At 46.8% G+C, this 22,451-nt stretch overlaps 1 protein-coding gene across 16 annotated transcripts in view; it reads right to left on the reverse strand.

Moving 5' to 3' along the window:
- Positions 1-22,451, reverse strand: part of TBC1D22A (TBC1 domain family member 22A) — a 403,669-nt gene that overhangs the window by 170,252 nt on the left and 210,966 nt on the right. The window lies entirely within an intron of this gene.

Raw genomic sequence — 22,451 nt, forward strand, 5'->3', positions numbered from 1 at the left:
GTGAATGTGAAAGGCAGAATAATAACCAGCCTCAAAGATGCCCAGGTTCCAATCCCTGTAACCTGTGGATGTGTGGCCTTACACGGCAAGGGGAACCAGGGTTGCAGGTGGAACTAAGGTTGCTAATCCATGAACCTGTGGAGAAAGAATCGGAAGGCAGCAAAACAACAGGTGCTGTGCCTGTGGCTCCTGTGGGTTCCGGCCTAGGCTTCAAACACTTTAGTGAGCACACAGGGCCTCTGGCCCGGCCAGCACTGGGAGATGACTGCCTATGGCAGCTCTGCCCTCAGGGAGTGACACTGGGGATGGCCCCATGAGCCTCAGCTAGGGGAAGCCAGGCAGGCCACTAGCCTCAGTAAGGGCACAGGTAATGCAGTCTTGGTCCAAACAGGAGGTGCTGGGCACAGGCAACTGCAGCTCACCAGGCGGGCTCAGGCCACCAGGCAGGTGCTGGCTTGCAGCAGGCAGCGTCAGGGCAGCCTTTCCGACAGTGGGGGATGATCTGCTGCCAGTGCGCCGGAGGGGGCAGGGGTCTGCAGGCACCACTTGGCAGGAGGGAGGTGCTGGCTTTGCACGGCAGGGGGGCAGGTCTACACGGGCAGCTGTCCACGTGGCACCCGGCATTCAGAGCCCAGGAGGGAAGTCGAAAGACTGATCTGGACTTGATACTGATACTCCTTTTCCATAGGCTCAGGACTGGAAAACGGTTCGAGCACAGAATTAAGGGTGAGAAGTAAACCAGAGAGTGGTGTGGCAGCCTCCAGTACAGAGAGGTTCCTGGAGGTGGTCAACCAGGCAGGCCTCCCTGTGCTGTGAGGGGACGCGGCCACAGAGTTCACAGAATCCGCAGGTGGAGGAAGGGTGACAGGGCACACAGCAAGGGTGTCAGCCCTCGGGAGGCCCCAGTGATGTGGAAACAGCACTCACAGAACCCCCAGCTCCACAACCCAGGAGGGGAACCCAGGTAAGACAAACGTGGAGCTGAGCGACTGCCTTCAGCCAGCAGCATTCCCAAGTCTGGAAAGTCAAATGTGAACACACGCAGCCAGCACTCTCTACATTTCTCTCTCACACAGACACACACACACAAAGCATGCACACACACGCAGAGCACGCACGACATCTCCTAACAAGAGCAGGCACGGCAGCCGCTGTGGCACAGAACATAAAAAGTGCCTACAAGGCACTGAGGATTTTTCTTTCCCTAGAAATGGAAAATGAGCCGAGTCAGACCTGCCGGCTTGCTGAGGGATTTCTCCCAGGTGGATTTCAAGTGACAGGCTCTGGATTCCAAACTGTCATATCTCTGAGGGCAGAACCGCAAAAACTCCGTTTGCCACCTTCACTTACGATGACGCCAAGGCCCTCCGGTGACCTTGGGTAGCAGGAGGGATGGGCTCCGGGGAGAGGATCTCTGGAGTGACTGTTCCAGGGCCTGGGGATGATCTGTTTCCTAGACGTTGTGGGCCAATTCAGGGATAAGCCTGGAGGCCTCCTGAATTTGGCTGTCCAAAATACGGCGTTTAATGGGCAGGACTTTTAGGCCCCGAAGGAGCTGCGATGGTGTCAGAGAGACCCAGGCACCTGTCCGGCTGAGATGGAGCCGCAGCAACAGTTAAGGACAAATTGTGAGCTTTCATATATTTGAAATTTAACAGGAGTAAGAAATTTTGGCTCCAGACTTGAATTCCTTTGACTGTCATCATCTTTGGACCTGAACTTGCAATGGTTAGCCTTTAAGACTTAATTTCTCCCCAGAGATTGGATAACAGAAGCAAACTGATGTTAAAATTTAGGGCATACTGTGTGTTGCAAGTTTACGTCATGTCATTTAACCTCGTAGAAGAATTCTGATGAGCCCGGTTGAACAACATAGCTGCACAGAATTAAAGGTGAGAAGTAAACCAGACAGTGGTGTGGCAGCCTTCAGTACACAGAGGTCCTAAGATTATTTAATTAATGTCCTATTCAGACAAACTCCAGAGCCATGGGGAGCACATTCTAACCACCCCATTGGTCTGTCCTGAGGTCCCTGCGATCTCTTCCACTCCAAGAGAGGCCACGCCCCTGGCTGTCCAGGGCCCTGATGGTTATGTGAATAACACACAGACCTGGAGTCAGCTTCCACGCGGAGGGAGCGCAGCCGCTGCCTCTCCTGGACTTGCTCTAGCCGCAGAAATGCTCACCCCATGGAGGCTAAAACAGGGAGAGGCGAAGGTGGGTTCAGCCCCTTGCACTTCTCAGAGGCTCCACAGCAGGTGGGCAGGGCCCGGCCTGCAACACTGGCTCTGATGGGGTGGGTGAGCCTGATGGGTCCTGGGATCAGTCAGCCATTCAGTGGCTCTCCCACTAAGACAGGATTTCAGGCTCTCATTTAGCAGAAATAAAAGTTATTCTTTGGCCTCCATCTGCCAGTTTTATTTCCCAACTTGTTCAAAACCCAGGTAGGGAAAACGGGTTCTCAAAAATCCAAACAATTAAAAAAAAGAATGACACCTGCCAGCCAATAATGAAAAGGTCTGCATTTTGAAACAGAAAATGTTTGCATTTTGAAAGACCTGCAAAGACTGACAGCTATGGCCTTGGCATTCTGGCTTCAGGCTAGGGGCGGAGAAGGCCAGCCTTCAGAAGGCTGTAGCAGGGATGCCTGGCCCCACCTCCGGAGGGCGAGGCGCCAAGGCTAAGGCACTCCTGGCTCGGGAGGTGACCCCAGGCTGCAGAAGGCCCCGCTCTGGGACCAGGAAGCCTTCGAGGGCACTCTAAGGAGGCAGACACCGTGGCCAAGGAATCCAGAGCCAGGCAGCTGAGGAAAGGAGTGAGAAAAGAATGCCCCATGGCCCTCAGAGCAGCCTGTCCCGGGGAGGCACTGACCGCCCAGGCCCTCCCAGCTGCCCACAGGCTCCACCAAGGCCCCTGGGTAGATCACAGGCTCTGTCTGCTTAAGGCCCGGAAACCTGATTTGCCCTCGGGATACCCCAGCCCAGCGCCCCGCCCCCCACACCTGGCACCCGGATCACCTGTGCTGGTGAACATGCACCTGGGCGGCAAAACAGGAACTAAGCAAGAATACTCTACACTTACAAAAATGTCATTAGTAATAATATTAACATTATTCCCTTCATAAAAAGTAAATATGCATATCCTTTCCAATTGAGATCTGGTATCTTTTAAAAAGGATATAATTTACAAAACATACGCGTCAGAGGGAAGACAGGCAGGGCTGAAGACAATGACCTTTTGTGAAATGTTTCACAGAAGGTAAAGTCTGTGAACATAAATTTTTTAAAATACACTCAGCTTGCCTTACACCTGCTGCCATTACAACACCACACTCCTCCCCAATAACAAATAACACTTTCTGCACTTTTTGGAAGAACAGTAGAATAAAATTTTCTTAGGGAGCATTTTAGAGAAGAGTTGAAATATAAATTGCTATCAGCTCAGCTGGAAGTACCCAGAGTCAAACCTGCCAGCTCACGGAGAAGTTAGGCTCCCTCCTGCCTCTCTGACAAAGTGCTCTTCCACCAGGACCAAGGATCCACCCTCCCCCACAAAGTCCAGCCTCTTCTTTCCAGGCTAATTTCACTGTAACATAGTGTCTTCCCCACGCTGAAACCAAATGTGCCTTCCACACCCAGGCCTTGACCTGCCTCTGAAACACCTCAGGAAGTCTTTTCTGCAAGCAATGGCCTGAGAGACTTCCATTTCCTTCAACTCTTAAAAGACTCCCTTCCACGTCCTCTCGGGGGACCCCTGGCCACCAGCCCTGAACACAGAAGCTGGGCTCTGACCATGCAAGGACAGAGCTAGGAAGCCTCCTGTCACAGCTGTACTCCACTGTCAGCCATTAATACACTGAAGACATTAATGCATCAGTCCAGCGGAAGGCAGAACCACATCAGATACTAGTTCTTTCATCTGTTCAACTCTGAAAGCCTCCTACGTGCCAGAAAATCAAGTCCCGAGTATCGATGTGCGCGAAGGAGTCAGACACGCAGGCCTGGGAATGCTATCCCCAGAGAGTTCTGCTTGCAAGGCCGGTCCCCGGCTGGTGCCTAGAATGTGGGTTTCGGGAGAGTTCCCATGATTCCCTGACTGATCTGGATGACTCGGTGGGCCTACACTGTGCAGGGTGGTTCACCCTGGGCACCTGCTCTCCTCCTGGGAGGCTGCATTTGGGCACGTGCCCAGCAGAGAGTGTCCGCATGCCCAGTCCCCAGTAACATTCTCGGTACTGAGTCTCTAATGTGCTTCCCCAGTAGGCAACGTTTCAGATGGGTCGTCCCAGCCCCGCACTGGAGGGATCCAGCGTGTCCTGTGTGACTCCGCCAGGAGGGGGCTTGGAAGCTCATACCGCTTCCTCTGGACTTTACCCCTTGATGGAGTCTCCTCTGCATCCTCGCACTGTGAGGAATCACAGCCACGAGTGTGGCTCTGTGGGGTGGTCTTGGGATCCCCTGACACAGACGGGGGGAAAGTGGACAGGCAGACAGGGCCCTTCTGTTCACAGGGATGACAGTCTGGCAGCTGAGCCAATGTTCACCACACGCCAGGCAGGTGCACATTTACTGCTAACGAGGACCTGGGTGGCCACACCATCACAGCACAGAACCAGGGCTGGTCCTGGAAGACCACTTGGAGGGTGTGAGGTCTCAACAGAGATGAGAGAAAGGGTTCAGGCACCAGGCAGCAGAGCCCCAGCGGCCCGAGGGAGCATGTCACATCCCAGAAATGAAATGGAGGCCAGGGCAGCTGGAGGGCAGCGAGGAAGCTGTGGCTGAGGCAGGAGGAGACCGTTCCAAGGCAGGAAGGCCATGTCGGAGTCAGCGGTGAGACCCAGGCAATGCTCTCAAATACAGGTAATGAAATGCAAACAGAGGCCACTGCAGGTAAGAGATTTGCATCACGGAAAGATGATGTAGAAACAATGGAATGAGCCAAAAGAGGATGGAGGGGTATCATTCATGAGGCAACTGCTGTAATCCAGGCAAAGTGACCACATGCACTTCCCACGGAAGACAAAGTCAACCCGTAGCTGTCCACACTGCCTTCTGCTGAGCTGACTGGTCGGCTCATGCACCTGAACGTAGGACTTGCCATTTATTCCTATTAGCTCATTCATCTGATTGGTTCCCGGCTGGCACTGCAGGCAGCTGAACCCGTTCTGAATCTTGATTGTGCCATCTATCACATTCGCTGTCCCTCCCAGCTGAGAGGCACTGGTTAAACGGATCCCCTTGATGTCTTCACTACAGTCTCTGCCAAGAGGAGGGAAGGGCAGGGCCAAGGATGGGGATCTGCAGCCAGAACGCTCTCAGAAAGTGCCCTCAGGGCAGAAAGGTGTCAAATTCTATGCAGCCTTGTTTAACCAACCCCCTGCTTTCCCACCTGCCAGGTTCATTTCTCTGATCTTCTGTGTTCCCATCTGTGAAATGGAGAGAGGAAGGTCTCCATCACAAGGGCACAGGGGTTATTGAGTTACTGTGTCTAAAAGAACCTAAGACAACATCCATACAAAATGTAAACCCAACCTCCCCGCAATTCTGCGCCTTCCATGATGTGTCAGCCATCAAACAGTGGTTTAAGGCTGAAGGCTCCCAAACCAGCCAGGCCAGAGGAACCAGTGCCTCCATAAACTGCTGGAAACGTGGCTGTCACTTGTCTTCAGACACGGGCCAACCAGCAGAGTAAAGCGGCACACCAGCAGGAGAAGGCCATCCATGGTCACTTCCAGATGCACACTGCGAGGGGCAGAGCCGCCACAAACGCCGGCGCGGGAGGGAGACAGCCAGTAAGCCAACGGGAAGAGAAGCAACGGCAGCAGGAGCGGTGGGTTGAACAGGCTCCAACTGCAGGATTTCAACTAAGTCACATCCTGGCAAAGGTGGAACTATGGAGACAGTAAAAAGCCCAGGGGTTGGGAGGAAGGGGATGAACAGGCAGGGCACGAGGGTGTTCAGGGCAGGGGATGACACTGTGCGACACTTTCTTGGTGGACTCGTGTCACTGCACACCTTTCAAAACCCACAGAACCTACAACACAAAAAGCCTACAACTGGTGTAAACTGTGGACTTTAGTTGACAATAATGTATTGATACTGGCTCCTCAATTGTAACACATATGCCACACTAAAGTCAGTGACGTGAGATGCTAATCACAGGGAGGCTGGGGCTGAAGGAGGACGCTGAGGACTGCATGGGGCCTCTCTAACCTCCTGCTCAATTTTTCTGTAAAGCTAAAACTGCTCTAAAAAAAACAAACTCCATTAATTTAAAAAAATAATCAATTCATCCAAAGAAGGTAGGGAAAAAAGAACAAATAAGAAAAGATGAAACAAATAGAAAGTAAATAGGAAAATGGCAACCTAAACCCCAACCGTATAAATAATTAGGTTGGACAGATTAGATGAATATATATATGGTCTAAACATACACTATAAAGTTAAGAAAGCAAACTGCAAGAATAAACTATAAGAGTACATTTTAAATAAAACATACATTTTGTGGCCGGGCACGGTGGCATACATCTGTAATCCCAGCACTTTGGGAGGCCAATGTGGGCAGATCGCTTGAACCCAGGAGGTCAAGACCAGCCTGGAAAACATGGCAAAACCCCATCTCTACCCAAAAATATAAAAATTGTCCAGGTGTGGTGGCAAGCACCTATAGTTCCAGCTACTCAGGTGACTGCGGTGGGAGAATCACTTAAGCTTGGGAGACAGAGGTTGCAGTGAGCTGAGATCGCACCACTGCACTCCAGCCCGGGCAACAGAGTGAGGCCCTGTCAAAAAATAAAAAACAAAATATATAATATATATTTATATATATTATACATTTATATATATTATATATATTTTTGTGTATATTTTGTGTATATATATATTTGTGTATATTTTGTGTATATTTATATTATATAATATATACTATATAAATATATAATATAATATATAAATATATAATATATAATAAATATATAATATATAATATAATATATAAATATATAATATATAATAAATATATAATATATAAATACATATAAATATATAATATATAAATACATATAAGTATATAATATATAAATATATAATATATATTATATATAACATATATAATATATATTATATAATATATATAATATATACAAATATATATATATTTTGTGTGTGTGTCACATTTTGGCAATTCTCTTTAATATTTCAAACTTTTTCATTACATCTTTTATGGGGATCTGTGACGAGTGATCTTTGATGTTACGATCATAATTGTTTTGGGGCGCCACGTAAGACAGCAAACTTAATCAATGTTTTGTGTGTGTTCCAACTGACCCGCTGACCAGCAGTTCCCCATCTCTCTCCCTCTCCTCAGGCCTTCTTATTTTCTGAGACACAACAATATTGATATTAGGCCAAGTAAAAACCCTACAATGGGTTAAGTAAAGTGTTCAATTAAAGAAAGAGTTGCACATTCTCTCACTTTAAATCAAAAGCCAGAAAGATTACACTTGGTGAGGAAGGCAAGCAAAAAGCTGAGACAAGCCAAAAGTAGGCCTTTTTTTTTGTTGTTGCCAAACAGCCAGGTTGTGAATGCAAAGGAAAAGTTCTTGAGGGAAATTGAAAGTGCTACTCCAGTGAACACACAATGTTAAGAAGGCAAAACAGGCTTCTTGCTGATGTGGACAAAGTTTCAGCGGTCTGGATGGAAGATCGAAACAGCTACACATTCTCCTAAGCCAAAGCCTAATCCAGAGCAAGACCCTAACTCTCTTTAATTCTATGAAGGCTGAGAGAAGTGAGGAAGTTACAGAAGAAAGGGTGGAAGCTAGCAGAGGTCAGTTCATTAGGTTTAAGGAAAGAAGCCATCTCCATAGCATAAAAGTGCAAGGTGAGGCAGCAAGTGCTGATGGAGAAGCTGTAGCAAGTTTTCCAGAAGATCTAGCCAAGATCATTGATGAAGGTGGCTACTCTAAACAATAGATTTTCCATGTAGATGAAACAGCCTTCTACTGGAAGAAGACACCATCTACGACTTTCATGGCTAGAGAGGAGGAGTCGATGCCTCACTTCAAAGCTTCGAAGGACCAGCTGACTCTCTTGTTAGGGGCTAAAGCAGCTGGTGACTTTAAGTTAAAGCCAAGGCTCATTTACCATTCTGAAAATCCTAGGACCCTTAAGAAGCATGCTCAGTACTCTGCCTGTGCTCTATAAATGGAACAACAAAACCTGGACGACAGCACATTTGTTGACAGTAGGGTTTACCAAGTATTTTAAGCCCACTGTTGAGACATACTGCTCAGAAAGAAAGATTTTGTTCAAAATATTCCTGCTCATGGACAATGCACCTGGTCCCCCAAGAGCTCTGATGGAGACGTGCAGGAAGATGAAAGTTGTGTTCATGCCTGCTGATGCCATATTGGTTCTGCAGACCATGGATCAAGGAGTAATTTCAACTTTCAACTCATTATTTGAGAAATATACTTGATAAGGCTACAGCTGCCATAGAAGTGATTCCGCCAATGAACTGGGCAAAGCCCAGTGAAAACCTTGTGGAAAGGACCTGCTTTTCTAGATGCTATTACGAACATTTGTGATTCATGGGAAGAGGTCAAAATATCAACATTAACCGGAAGTTAGAAGTTGATTCTAACATTCGTGAATGACTTTGAGGGGTTCAATACTTCAGTGGAGGAAGTAACTACAGATATGGTGGAAATAGAGAACAGAATTAGAAACAGTCTGAAAATGTGCTTGAATTACTGCAATCTCACAGCAAAATTTGAATGGATGAGAAGGTGCTTCTTACAAATGAGGAAAAAAAGTGGTTTCTTTTTTTTTTTTTTTTTTTTTCTTTTCCCAGAATGATTGGACTCCAAGAAAGTGGTTTCTTGAGACGGAAGCTATTCCTGATGAAGATGCTGTGAACATTGTTGAAATGACAACAAAGGATTCAGAACACTCCATAAGCCTAGTTGATAAAGCAGTGGCAGGGCTTGAGAGAACTGACAGGGGTTTTGAAAGAAGTCCTACTGTGGATAAAATGCCATCAAGTAGCTCTGCAAGCTACACAGAACTCTTTCAGGAAAAGAACGCTGCACTGACACGGCAAACTTCAGATTACTGTCTTAATGAATTGTCACAGCCACCCCAACTTCGGCAACCACCACCCTGATCAGTCTGCAGCTGTCAAGACGAGACAAGACCCTCCACTGGGAAAACGATTACAACTTGCTGAAGGCTCAGATGATCATTCGCATTTTTTAGCAATAAAGTAGTTTTGAATCCAGGTATGTACACTTTTTAGACGCAATGCTATTGTACGTTAATAAATTAAAGTATAATATAACTTTTATATGCATTGAGAAAGCAAAAAACTTGTGTGGCTAGTTTTATTATGATAGTTGCTTTATTGTGGTGGTTTGGAATTAAACATGCAATATCTCCAAGGTATACCTATAAAAACCATTTGTCTTACAAAGAAAGAAGAGTCTCTTTATTTGCTGATGACATCATTGTGTACAGAAAATCCTAAGGCATCTACTAACAAGCTCCTAGCAATAATAAGTGACTCTGGCAAGATTACTAGATACAAGTAGGGTATTTTCCAAAAGTGGCCACATTCTCTCCTGTCCCACATGCTCTTTCAGGAGGTGACCATGCCACTCCGGCATCGAGAGATGGAGACTAATTTCTCCCTCTTTGAATTAGAATAGGCTCGTGACTGCTTCCACCAAAAGTGTACAGGGGGCATGACTTCTGAGTGCAGTGTGTGACTTCTGAGGCTCAGTCATGAAAAATGCAGCTTCCACCTTGTTTGCGGACAGAGTCTCACTGGGAGCCTTGAACCATCCAGAGAGGTCTGACTATCCCAAGGCCACCATGCCACGAGCACAATCAGCGTGTGGAGAGGCCAGGAGTGGGCGATCCAACCCAAAGTCCTACTCTTAGAGTCACATAGGCCCAGGGCGCCAGGCTCTTAAATGAACGGGAGTCTAGATGCTTCCAGCCCCCACCCGAGATTCCAGACATCGTGGCGCACAAATCAGCCATCCACGCCATGCCCTGACAGAGATCCTGACCCACAGAACCCGAGAGCACAAAGGCATGGCTGCCTCCAGTCAGCGGGTTTGGGAGTCATTTGTTATGCAGCAGCCCCTGGAAAACTGTCCGTTTGCAAAAATCAACTGTATTTGTATATACCCCTAGTATATCAATCCAAAATTGATTTACTACAAATCAATAGTAAAAAATACCAACAAAGCTATACCATTTGAAGTAACATCAGAAAAAAACAAAATATTCAGAAATAAATTTAACAAAGTATGAGCAAAACCCTCCACCAAAAACTGCAAAATGTTTGTGAGGATAAATTAAATAATATCTAAATAAATTAAGAAATACACTATGCTCATGGGTAAGAAGACTCAATATTTGCTAATATTGTCAATATGAGGGAAACTGACATACAATTCCACATATTCTCATTCAAAATCTCAATAGGCTTTTTTTTGTAGGAAATGGCAAATAACAAACTTTATATAAAAATGCAAAGGACCAAAAATACTTAAAATAATTTTTTAAAAGAACAAAGAGGACTGGCCTTACCCAACACCATGAAAATCTGCAGTAATGAAGACAGTGTGAACTGGATTAAGATCCATTCGTACGTCAATGGGACAAAACAGTGTGTCCTGAAACAGACACACACCTATACAATCATCTAATTTTCAGCAAAAGTGAAATAGGACAAAACTGTTTTCAACAAATGGCATTGTGTTCACCAGGATATCTGTAGAGGAAAAAATGAAGCCTGACATCTTCCTTACACCATATACAGAAATTAAGTCAAGCTAGGTTATAGACCTAAAACTAAAAACTAAAATTATCAGTCATAACATGGGTATATGTTGGCATTGTGGAGGTAGGCGGGACACAGAAAACTATTACCACAAAAGAAAAAAATGATAAATTAGATTTTATCAAAGTTGAAACTGTTGACTCATAGAAGACATTGTTAATGAAATGAAGTGACAAGCCACAGGAGCAAACATTCTCAAAATATCTATCTTGACAAAGGATTCCTATCAGAATCAGAATAAATGAAGACCCTGTGGGGAATGCAGTGTTGGAGAAATCTCATTCTGACGTGGAACAGCCAGAAATTAACAGGCATCTAGAAGAAGATGTGCACATGAATGTTCACAGAAATGTTATTCACAACAGCCCAAGACCAGAAACAGCCTCGGCTGCCACCAACAGGAGGATGGATAAACTGTGATAGATTAACACGGTGGAGTATTACTTAGTAATTAAAAGGAATCAACTATTCATTCAGGCAACCACATGGATTCTTATGGTTTTCAAAGCTATTGTAAATTGAATTTTTTAATTTTCATTTTTAAATTGCTTGCTGCTCAATGATTCATTCTTAATGAACCTTCTGTCACAGCCCAGTAACTACCACATTCTTATCTGTGTAATAAACCTTTCTAAAATCTTGGCAGGAGTCCTCGATTTTGTTGACTGGGGCTCTGAAATCATGTATCTAAGATTCTTCCCTACAGGGGCACATTTGAGCTGGCATCTGGGGCAGGTGTGGATTTGACACATCTAAACGGACTCGGCACTCCATGCATTCATTCTCCCACCCCAGGCCTCCACCAAGCTCGCCACTGCCCCATCCAGGTGAAGACTCTGCTTCTTGACGTATAAAACAAGTGCCAAATTAGAGCTCAGTTGGAGTGCACTTTCTCTCTGCCACCTTCCTGGGCATCAGACCAGTCCTTCCTTTGTTATTCTCTTTCAGATAACGACATCCCCGGGGCTTAGTCCATTCTAAGTTCCAGCTGCCTGAGCTCATGGCGGAGGCTCCTGAGCCGCCCTCAACTGCCTTCGGCCGGCCCCCTCTGGGAGCAAGCACTGTAAGAAGCCGCATGTCTCCCCAGCTTAGTGTGCAGGACAGGGCTTCCCCCAACTACCCTGTCACCTCCCTGGTGTTAACATCAATGGTCAACTCACACCAGCCCCACCTGAAGGGCAACACTTGCTCACAGGCAGAGTCCACTCCACCCCGAGTCATGGGCCTGGCCGTTTCCTGACCTTTCTCTAAATGAGTCATGACACCACTGCGTTTCTGGCCTTTTCTCTGACAAGTTCCGAGATAATTTAATCAATTTCCCCAATATTCCTATTACCTCCATGCCACCAACCAGTTCTTTGAATTCAATAATTCTTCCCCAAGGAAAGGAAATGTAAATGACTAATTATAAAAGGCAATGGTTCTTCTCTACTCAAAGAAACTGTCCTGTTAAGTCGTGAATCTAAGAGTAATAGTATGACTTCAGGGTAGGCAAATATGGAAGCTGTAATTCAAGAAGTAATAGCGAACCGACAACCTTGGCACGAGTGCTGTTAGTGAAATGAAAAGACTGGCAAAAGTGCAAGACTAATCCCCTAAAAGCCTGAGAGGGCCTCATCCAGCCTGGAACTTCTTTTTTTTTTTTTTGAGATGGAGTCTGGTTCTGTCGCCCCAGCTGGAGGGCAGTGGCTCGATCTCGGCTCACTGCAACCTCTGTCTCCCAGGTTCAAGCAATTCTCCTGCCTCAGCCTCCTGAGTAGATGGGATTACAGGCACGCACCACCATGCCCGGCTAATTTTTGTATTTTTAATAGAGACAGGGTTTTACTATGTTGGCCAGGCTGGTCTCGAACTCCTGACCTCAAGTGATCCATCCACCTCGGCCTCCCAAAGTGCTGGGATTACAGGCATGAGCCACCGTGCCCAGCCCAGCCTGGAACTTCTCACTGGATACCAAGTTTAAACCCCCAGGGAGAGGGAGGGGCTGAATGGCATTACATTCTACTGCCCAGAAAGCACACACTCAAAGCCAGTTATCTTCAGGCCCCGATGCCAACATGCTGTGTTAAAGCAATCCTTTTTTTTTTTTTTTTGAGACGGAGTCCCGCTCTGTCACCCAGGCTGGAGTGCAGTGGCGCAGTCTCGGCTCAGTGCAAGCTCCGCCTCCCAGGTTCACGCCATTCTCCTGCCTCAGCCTCTCCGAGCAGCTGGGACTACAGGCGCCCGCCACCACGCCCGGCTAATTTTTTTTGTATTTTTAGTAGAGACGGGGTTTCACCGTGGTCTCGATCTCCTGACCTCGTGATCCGCCCGCATCGGCCTCCCAAAGTGCTGGGATTACAAGCGTGAGCCACCGCGCCCAGCCAAAGCAATCCTTCTTAAAGAAGTGTTCCCTCAGCTGGAATCGGCCCAGGTGTGTTTCTGTGATCTACACTAAAAATCATCCCCAAAACATAGCTACTAATACCAAATAGCATTAAAAGGACACATCCATGAAACCATTGAAAGAAACAGCCCACCAAATTTTTTTTTTTTTTAAACTAAGTATCTGGCTGGAACCTTCATAGTGTACTTGGTTTAAAAAAAAAAAAAACCTGGTCTTCTCATTCTGGCACCAGCTACTCTTCCAGCTGGTTGGGGGAGCCACAAAGGACCCTCCCTCCAACCTCACATCCCAGGTTACTCCAGAAAGCCAGAACCCCGGAAACCCACACACAGTGAACCTGTGCAACCCACCCAACTCACATCACCCAGAGAACAAGACACGCACAGAGTGAAACTCAGGCAAATGGGCAGAAAGCCCAATCAGGAAACAAAGTGAAAAATAAAGACAAGAAAGAAATTATTTCTCCAAATTAAACTTACCTGAATTTTTTAAAGTACTTACAATCAAAGCTACCACACAACTCAGGAAGAAAACACAGAAATTCTGTCCTCAACATTGAGGATTAGTCCCCATGAGGCTTAAATGGGAGGCTCAAGGTCATCACTCCCAAACTTAGTGGTGTCTCGCCTTGAGAGCAACCCACCCCTGCCCTACCTCACAGCCATTTGCCCACAAGCCAGCCTGGGCACCCTCCTGCACTGTGGAAACCTCTGACCAGATGGTCTGCCGTGCCAGATCCAAGACACCCATTGCACCACGAAATACAGGACTTGTCTCACAACCTCATTCACTCTCAAGATGAAACCATCCAACTAGAGTCACTAACAGGGTCACGCAGGTGGAAAATGCTGAGCCCAGACCCGATGACTACAGGTGCAGCATTCCTACATGCTTCTTACCGCGGTGCCACGAAGGTTCTTCCCAGGCGGAGCTGTCCACGCAGCGGCATCTCCCAGTGACGGCAACCACCGAAAAGCATCCCAGACATTTCTAAGCAGCCCTAATGAGCCGGGAGGGCACCCCACCGCTGCCACCGCTCCACACCGGGCACTTGCTCCACATGGCCAACAAGGTCTACAGCTGCCCTCGGTGCTCTTGCACCTGCCCGACAATGCCTGTCCCGCCACCACCTAGTTTAGGCTCCTGACTCCCCTCCTTCATCCAAATACAGCCCACATCCCTCCACAAGCTTAGACATCCCTCATGGCAGTGCCAATGACCTCGATTCATTGTTCACACAACCGGCAGGCCGGCAGTGGCTTTCCAGGCATTACTTGCTGGACAGACCATCTCCTCTAAGACCAGCACATCTGGAAATGTAGCTGCTCTGCCTTTTCCCCCAACACCAAATGCCCCTGACTAAAAAGACTGTCTCTTGGCCGGGCATGGTGGCTCACACCTGTAATCCCAGCACTTTGGGAGGCCGAGGTAGGTGGATCACGAGGTCAAGAGATCAACACCATCCTGGCCAACATGGTGAAACCCCGTCTCTACTAAAAATATAAAAATTAGCCAGGTGTGGTGGCAGGCGCCTGTAGTCCCAGCTACTTGGGAAGCTGAGGCAGGAGAATTGCTTGAACCCGGGAGGCAGAGGTTGCACTGTGCTAAGATCATGCCACTGCACTCCAGCCTGGTGACAGAGTAAGACTCCATCTCAAAAAAAAAAAAAAAAGACTGTGTCTTAAACACCTAGCAGGAAGGGCATCAATCCACCAGAGATGAGTGATCAGGCTTTCCAGAGCTGTCAAACATCAACCCAGCTTCCCAGCCTCAAGCTCCAGCCCACACTCCTACTCCCTAAGCACTCTGAGTGATCCCACACCACGGAGTCCTAGCTTAGTCTAGAATGCTCTTCTCAATCTGCTAATCTCCCACCCAGACCTCGGTCTACCTGGCTCCCTGGTAACTGCTGGTATTGCCATTCTTATAGATCTTCTGTGCACACTGGAAAAGAATGAATATTCTCTGTGTGCTGGATATGGGGGTCTAAATATGTCCATTTGCCCAAACTGTGCAGTAGACGTCCTCCCAGATCTTCCAAATTCTTGTCTGCTCGATCTACTGTATTAGTCCGTTTTCATACTGCTATGAAGAACTGCCCGAGATGGGGCAACTCATAAAGAAAAGAGGTTTAATGGACTCACAGTTCAGCATGGCTGGGGAGGCCTCAGGAAACTCAGAATCATGGCGGAAGACAAAGAGGAAGAATCACCTTCTTTACAGGGCAGCAGCAAGGAGAAGTACTGAGCAAAGTGGGGGAAGAGCCCCTTATAAAACAGTCAGATTTCATGAGAACTCACTCACTCACTATCAGGAGAACAGCGTGGGGGAGACTGCCCCATGATCCAATCAGCTCCACCTGGTCCCTCCTTTGACACGTGGGGGATAATGGGGATTACAATTCAAGGTGAGATTTGGGTGGGGACACAAAGCCTAACCATATCACCTACTAATCACTGAGAGGCAGGAAAGCTGGTACTGGACTGTGTAGGTCTAAATCCCAATGCTGCAACTAACTAGCCACAAAATTGGAAGTGCCTTATGGTTGTTGTGAGGGAAAATGAACTAATATTACAACGAAGCACTCAGGACAGTGTCTGGCATTGACAACCACCACCCCTCTCCCATCATACTTATGTACATGTGCAGAAATACAGGGTCAAGGTCATGCACTCAAGATTAACTCTTCCCTGGTAAATGTATCCACTGGCAGTGATACTCTTTGTCTCTAGGAATGCTTTCTGCCTTAAAAATCTATCTCATTTAATAGCTCCATGGCTATTACACAGTTACATATGGGTTACAGAGCTACATAACTATTACTTTGGTTAATATTCTTCTGTTGCATTTCCTTTCTACCTGTCTCCTTGTGGTTTAGGTGTCTTGTAAGTAGCATATAGCTGGATTCTGTTTTTAAATCTAATCTGATTGGACAGCTATTTTTCTTCTGAACATCAGACACATTATTCTACTTTTTTTCTGGCCTTTCTTTTTTCCTATCAGACTTTCTCTTCTTCTTATTCAGTGGCTTCAGTCTCATGTCTCTATAGGTAATTAGTTTCAACTCATCTTTCCGGAGATTTATTAGATATTAGTAACAACATCTCATCAATGCTGGAAAATTCCCAGCCATAGCTTTACAAATATTGGATTTCCTCCAGTACATTTTCTCTTTCTAGTTCTATTTTTTAAATTCTATCTTTCATGTCTTAATCTGTTGTATTTTCAGTATCTATCTGTGTTGCCCAGTCGGTAATTTTCTCAGCACTACATTCAATGATAACTAACTCTCTCTTCTGTCTAATGAGTTTTAAATTTTAGTGACTCTAATTTTGATTGCTAGAAGTTCTGTTTGGTTCCATTTAAAATCTGTGATTTCTAGCTGGGCACAGTGGCTCACACCCGGGTAATCCCAGCACTTTGGGAGGCCAAGGCAAGGGGATCACAAGGTCAAGAGATTGAGACCAGCCTGGCCAACATGGTGAAACCCCGTCTCTACTAAAAATACAAAAATTAGCTGGGCGTGGTGGTGCGCGCCTGTAGTCCTAGCCACTCGGGAGGCTGAGACAGGAGAATCACTTGAACCCGGGAGGTGGAGGTTGCAGTGAGCCAATATCACACCACTGTACTCCAACCTGAGCAACAGAGCGAGACTCCATCTCAAATAAATAAATAAATAAATAAATAAATAAATAAATATAAATAAATCTGTGAGTTCTTTCTTCAGAGTCTTTATTTTAAACTGTTTCGTTCTCCTTAATATTTTAAAGTTACACATTGTCTGGTTCCTTTCAAATTGCTGTTCTAGTTGTCTCAGGTCCCTGCCTACAAATCCTCCTAAAGAGAGTAATAGCTAACATTTATTCCCGGCGCACTCCTTCTCTGCTTGGTTTGTACTTTGCTGTGAGGTCATCTGCAGATGCCTCTTCCCATGGGAACGCCACAGGCCTGTGGCAGGAGATCATCCCTCCTGGGGAGAAGTTCTCAGAGGGTAGCCAGCCAACTCCTGGGGGTCCCTAGACCTTTCAAGGGGTCTGTTACATTGAAACTGCTGTCATAGTAACATGAAGGCATGATTCACCTTCCTCACGGTGCTGACATTTGTGCTGGCAGTACACAGGCAGTCGTGGGTAAAATTGCGGGCATGCTGGCAGCAGGCAGGGCAGTGCCCTCACCACACTAAACCGTCACTGTGTTCCCAATACCACATGCTCACAGTGTGAAAACAAAAGGCTGTTTCACTTAAGGATGCCCTGGATACGGCAGGAAAGGTCACTCATCTTACTATTAATACTGTGTTCAGGCTCAGCCCTAAAGAACAGGTGGGAAGAACATGGAAAGCCTGAGGGGCAAATCCAGAAACAGAAGCTGCGTCAAGGAGAGCACTTGGTGTGCTGGCTTCAGTCGTGAGCTGAACTCAACACTTTCTTCAAGAAACATCATGTTTACATGAAAGAAGGACTAGCAGACAAATCAGTTATTCAAACGTGGGTCTCTGGAAGATATTTTCTCAAAAATGAAAGAAGTTGGCCTGTCACTTCAAAAGAAACGAGGAACTGTGTTTGTTGCCAATGATAATATCTGCGCTTTTAAATTAAAAATCTGAATTTTGGAAGACTTTTATCTGCCACCCTGGGCCTGACAGCTGCTTCTTATGAGACGGTGGTAATACTAACAAATTTGATCATACGATGAAATGTGTCAACATTTAAAAGATGTACACACCTCAGTCAGCCAGTATTTTCCAAATCGCCAATGAATGATGTTACAGAGCCAATATATGGGTAAAAGATCCCATCAAAGTGCAAGAGAGAACATCAACTTTAATGTAACTGAGTGTAAAACATTCACTGATGACGTTTCAGATTTCATATCACAACTAACCTTTAAGAAACTACCATTTGTTGAGTAATAGTATAGTATTAATGAAAAAAGAATCCGAAATTACCTGAAAAGGCTATTAAAACACTTCCTGGCCGGGCGCAGTGGCTCATACCTGTAATCCCAGCACTTTGGGAGGCTGAGGCGGGCAGATCACTTAAGGTCAGGAGTTTGAGACCAGCCTGGCCAACACGGTGAAACCCTGTCTCTACCAAAAATACAAAAATTACCCAGGCATGGTGGCGTGTGCCTGTAATTCCAGCTACTCAGGAGGCTGAGGCGGAGAATCGCTTGAACCTGGGAGGCACAGGTTGCAGTGAGCTGAGATCGCACCACTGCCCTCCAGCCTGGAGGAGACTTCATCTCCAAAAAACAAACAAACAAACAAAAAACACACTTCCTTTTCCAACTATGTATCTATGTAATGCTGGATTTTCTTCACATTCTTCAGCTAAAACGAAAAATACCACAATAAATTGAATGTAGAAGTAGATATGAGAATTCTTCTTCTATTAAGTTAGACATTAAGGAGATTTACAAAAATGTAAAACAATGCCTTTCTTCTCACTAAACATTTTTGTTTCGAAAAATAGTAACCTATCATAAAAATGTTACTTATAATAATATGTAATGGGGTTTTCATTGTTGCTTTTAAATAAATTACTAAATATTTTTAATTTTCTCTATTTGAATTTCCAACATGGCAGTTATCAAGAGAATTAACCCACACAAACAAAAGCTCTTCGAGCTCTTCAATGACGTTTGGAGTGCAGAGTCCCAAGGCACACAGGCCTGGGCATGTCAACGGCAGAGCCGGTGTCTGTGCTCTGGGCAGCACCTGATCTCCCTGCACAGGACTGGCTTCTGTGATCACACCTCGCCAGGGCAGGAAAGCCTGCACTCCTAGCCATGAGCTGGTCTGACAATTCCCTTCAATTCACTAGTGTCAGCCAGTGGAGTCAGCGCTGTTCACTCCTGGAGGACCTCTCTTTGCTGTTAAGGAGTCCCACAATGCGTGTTAAACAATCTTTGTTGGATCTGTGTCCCCACCCAAATCTCACGTTGAACTGTAATCCCCTGTGCTGGAGGCGCGGCCTGGCTGGAGGTGACCGGATCCTGGGGGCAGTTTCTAATGGGTTAGCACCATCCCTGCTAGCGCTGCCTCGCTGCCTCATGAGATCTGGTTGTTTAAAAGTGTGTGGCACCTCCCCCAACCCCTCCCTCCAGCTCCAGCCCTGTAAGACGCATCGGCTTCCCCTTCACTTTCTGCCATGATTGAAAGTTTCCTGAAGCCTCCTCAGCTATGATTCCTGTACAGCTTGTGGAACTGTGAGCCAATTAAACCTCTTTCTCTATAAATTACCCAGTCTCAGGTACTTCTTTAAGCAGTGCGAGAACAGACCAATCACCTAACGTTTCCAGGGATTTGTCGGGAGAAGAGTGGTTTGTTCTTTTTCCTAGTTTGCCGTCTTACTGGAGGCTAAGAGCCTCCTCTCCCAGCATTCTGTCCTCGCCTCCGTCAGCTGTCCACTCCCCCTGCTCCACCCCACCAGGCTCTGAGCTTCTTGGGGACAGAGGGGTGATGCTGACTCACCCCAAAGTCTTCTGCCTCTCTGAGCACCTGTAGAGAGAGGGCAGGTGCTTCACACATCCTGGCCAAAACGACAAAGTTAATTAATTACTGAAAACAAGTAGAATATGGAATCTCAAATTGAGGCTCCAAGGTGAGCCAAAAACATAGTTATGACCATCCAGGACATCCAAAGGTAAAAAAAATAGACAGATGTGGTGTCTGCCCTCTACAACTTGCCCTGCAAATGGAACTCACTTCTGTCTATTTCAGCTAGGAAAGGTCATAGGGCAGCCAACGTGGGTTTTAATACAAGCCATGTCACCTGCGCAGTGGGCTTCATCTCTCTTAGTCTCAGCCTTGTGTGCTGGGTGTAACTGAGCTCCAACCTGTCCTGGGAGTGCCCACACCAAGAAGCACACTCACAGTGGAGACAATGTTAGTTCCTCACATTCATTCCCATGGTGACTGCCTACCAATCACAGAAACTGTGGGGCTAAGAGGCCCTTTAAGATCCTCTTCCTGGTGAGGAAGAGCCCCTGGCACATGGTTCTGGTTCAGCGGCTCCACGAAAGCCTCTGCAGCAATGGCGTGGACGGCTTCCACAGAGCCGATGAATAAACACGCCCTTGAAAGAACACTGGGAGCAAGTGGTGGAGGCCAGGCTGAGAGCTTGCACTTCAGAAAACCAAGAGAGAGCTTCCCCAAGGGTTTCAATCAGGGCGATGATGTGATGAAAAGGGTGCTTAAGGAAGATGGCTCTAGCAGTTCCAAAAGAATGAAATGGAGATAGTAAGACCAAGAGTAGGGAAAGGAGCTAAGAGGCAGAAGCGGCCAGGTCCTCCGGGAGCTGACACGCTGGTCTGCGTGTTGCCTTGGTTTTAAGTGAGTACATAGCCTCATACTTCTCTGAACTTAAAACAGCGGCAGTGCTTGTAAACACTGAACAGTCCCTGGAGGAGCTCTGCTTGGACGGCCTTATCTACAGGAATCACAGCTGAGCTGCCAAGTCCCCTGGATGGTGGGAACTGACATCCCTCAACTCTTGCTCCTGGGAGGATCACGTGGAATCCATCGTGGCACGTGAGAGAAAGATAAACGGCTGCCACGGGACGGTGAAGTGCTATAAACACACGCGCCAGGAAAGCATGATCCCTTACACTCATCGGCCCTGCCAATAAACCATTTCATCAGGCTACAAATCTCAGGTGAAAAATGAAAAGCCAGCATCGATTTCATTGTACAGCAGATTTTATTTACAAATAGAGGCCAGATAATCTTGTATTTAAATGGCACAAGTCCCATCACTCACCATCAGAGAAGCGACGTTTGAAATTTATAAAGTTTTACATTATGATTCAATCCTTTTTCTAAGGGGGCAAAAAGTCGAAAGGTCTAGCAGAAAGAATAAAATGCATGAAAATATCAGTAAAGGAGGGGAAATGATAAATTGGTGCTTGGGCCAAAATATATCTCTAGTGGGCACATTTTTCTTTACAAGGAACAAAGTTAAGTCACGAGGAGTCTGGACCAGCCAATAGATAGGAGGTTTCCATTCTCCAATCGCACAACAGGCTTCTACTTTCTCTTTTTTCATTCCTACATTATGAAAAGTAACGGCAAAAACCACACGTCTTTCCTCAACAGAACCTTTTAGCTAATATATTCAAATTAAACTTGGAGTCTAAACCTTAGACCACAGGCTATAAAAGCCATATTCTGACGATTTCGAATCAAGCAGATGAGCTGAGACCTCTTCACTTAGTGGTATCAGGAACAACCTTTACTGCAATGGCTCAGGAAAAGCCAAGCCCTGCTAGGCAATGCAGATGACAAGTGACAACCCTGTCTCTGTGTCTCTCAGATGAGGGCCCCGCTTTGAGCTAGGATAACAGGGATGCTGGCAGAACATGCAGACCCTCCCGGGAGGCCACAGCTCTCAACAGGGAGCCGTATACACGAGAACATCCATGATGGCCTTGGCGTTTGGTCCCTCAGAGAACGATTATCGCCCCAAACCGTGCTCTGGGCTTTGACCCTCCTCTATCTGACAAGTCCTGCTTTGTCAGCAAAATTCACTGTCCCCTGAAATCTACTTCTTCCCACCTTTGGGTCCCCTCATGCCGTACTTATCCGTCTACCCTCCACCCCCAGTGAGCTTCCGGAGCAGGCCTCACCCTTACTCGCCACTATTCCCGGGTGTGGAGCACAGCACCTCACAGGAAGCAAGTGTCTAGAAAGGATGTGCCGGCCTCAAATAAACTAAGACACCCACACCCACTCCAGGGCCCGTCCATCCCCCTTAGCCGTTCCTCTGTAGTATCAGCTGGCTCCAGTCCTCATTCCTGACTCAGCTACCAACAAGGCCCTTCCCAGGTACTGTGTGGGATTCTGCACCTACACCATTCCATAGGATTGGCCCTGTCACTGGGAGACCTGTGGCTTTTCTACAGAAATCTCAGCCACTAACCCTAGCTGACGCAGAGACCCGCAGGGTCCCCACGGTGGTGCAGGGGACTCCCACTAGCTCGTGTTGCTCCCTGGGAGCAGGCACAGCTGCAGCGCCCCACACACCTGGAGCCCTGGCCACCAATACTGCAGGCGAGGGCTCACAGCCTGGTGTCAGAGACCAGGAGCTGCGGCCCCCAATCTGAGGCCCTTTAAGGAGGATCCCTCTTAGCACAGCTAGCCACACACACGTAGCTACCGTAAGCCTGTGCCCTATTCCGTGGTGGTGGCTACAGTCTGCAGGCAGCAGGGGAT

This window comes from Symphalangus syndactylus, chromosome 18 (assembly GCF_028878055.3).
Source record: "Symphalangus syndactylus isolate Jambi chromosome 18, NHGRI_mSymSyn1-v2.1_pri, whole genome shotgun sequence".
Taxonomy (NCBI): Eukaryota; Metazoa; Chordata; class Mammalia; order Primates; family Hylobatidae; genus Symphalangus; species Symphalangus syndactylus.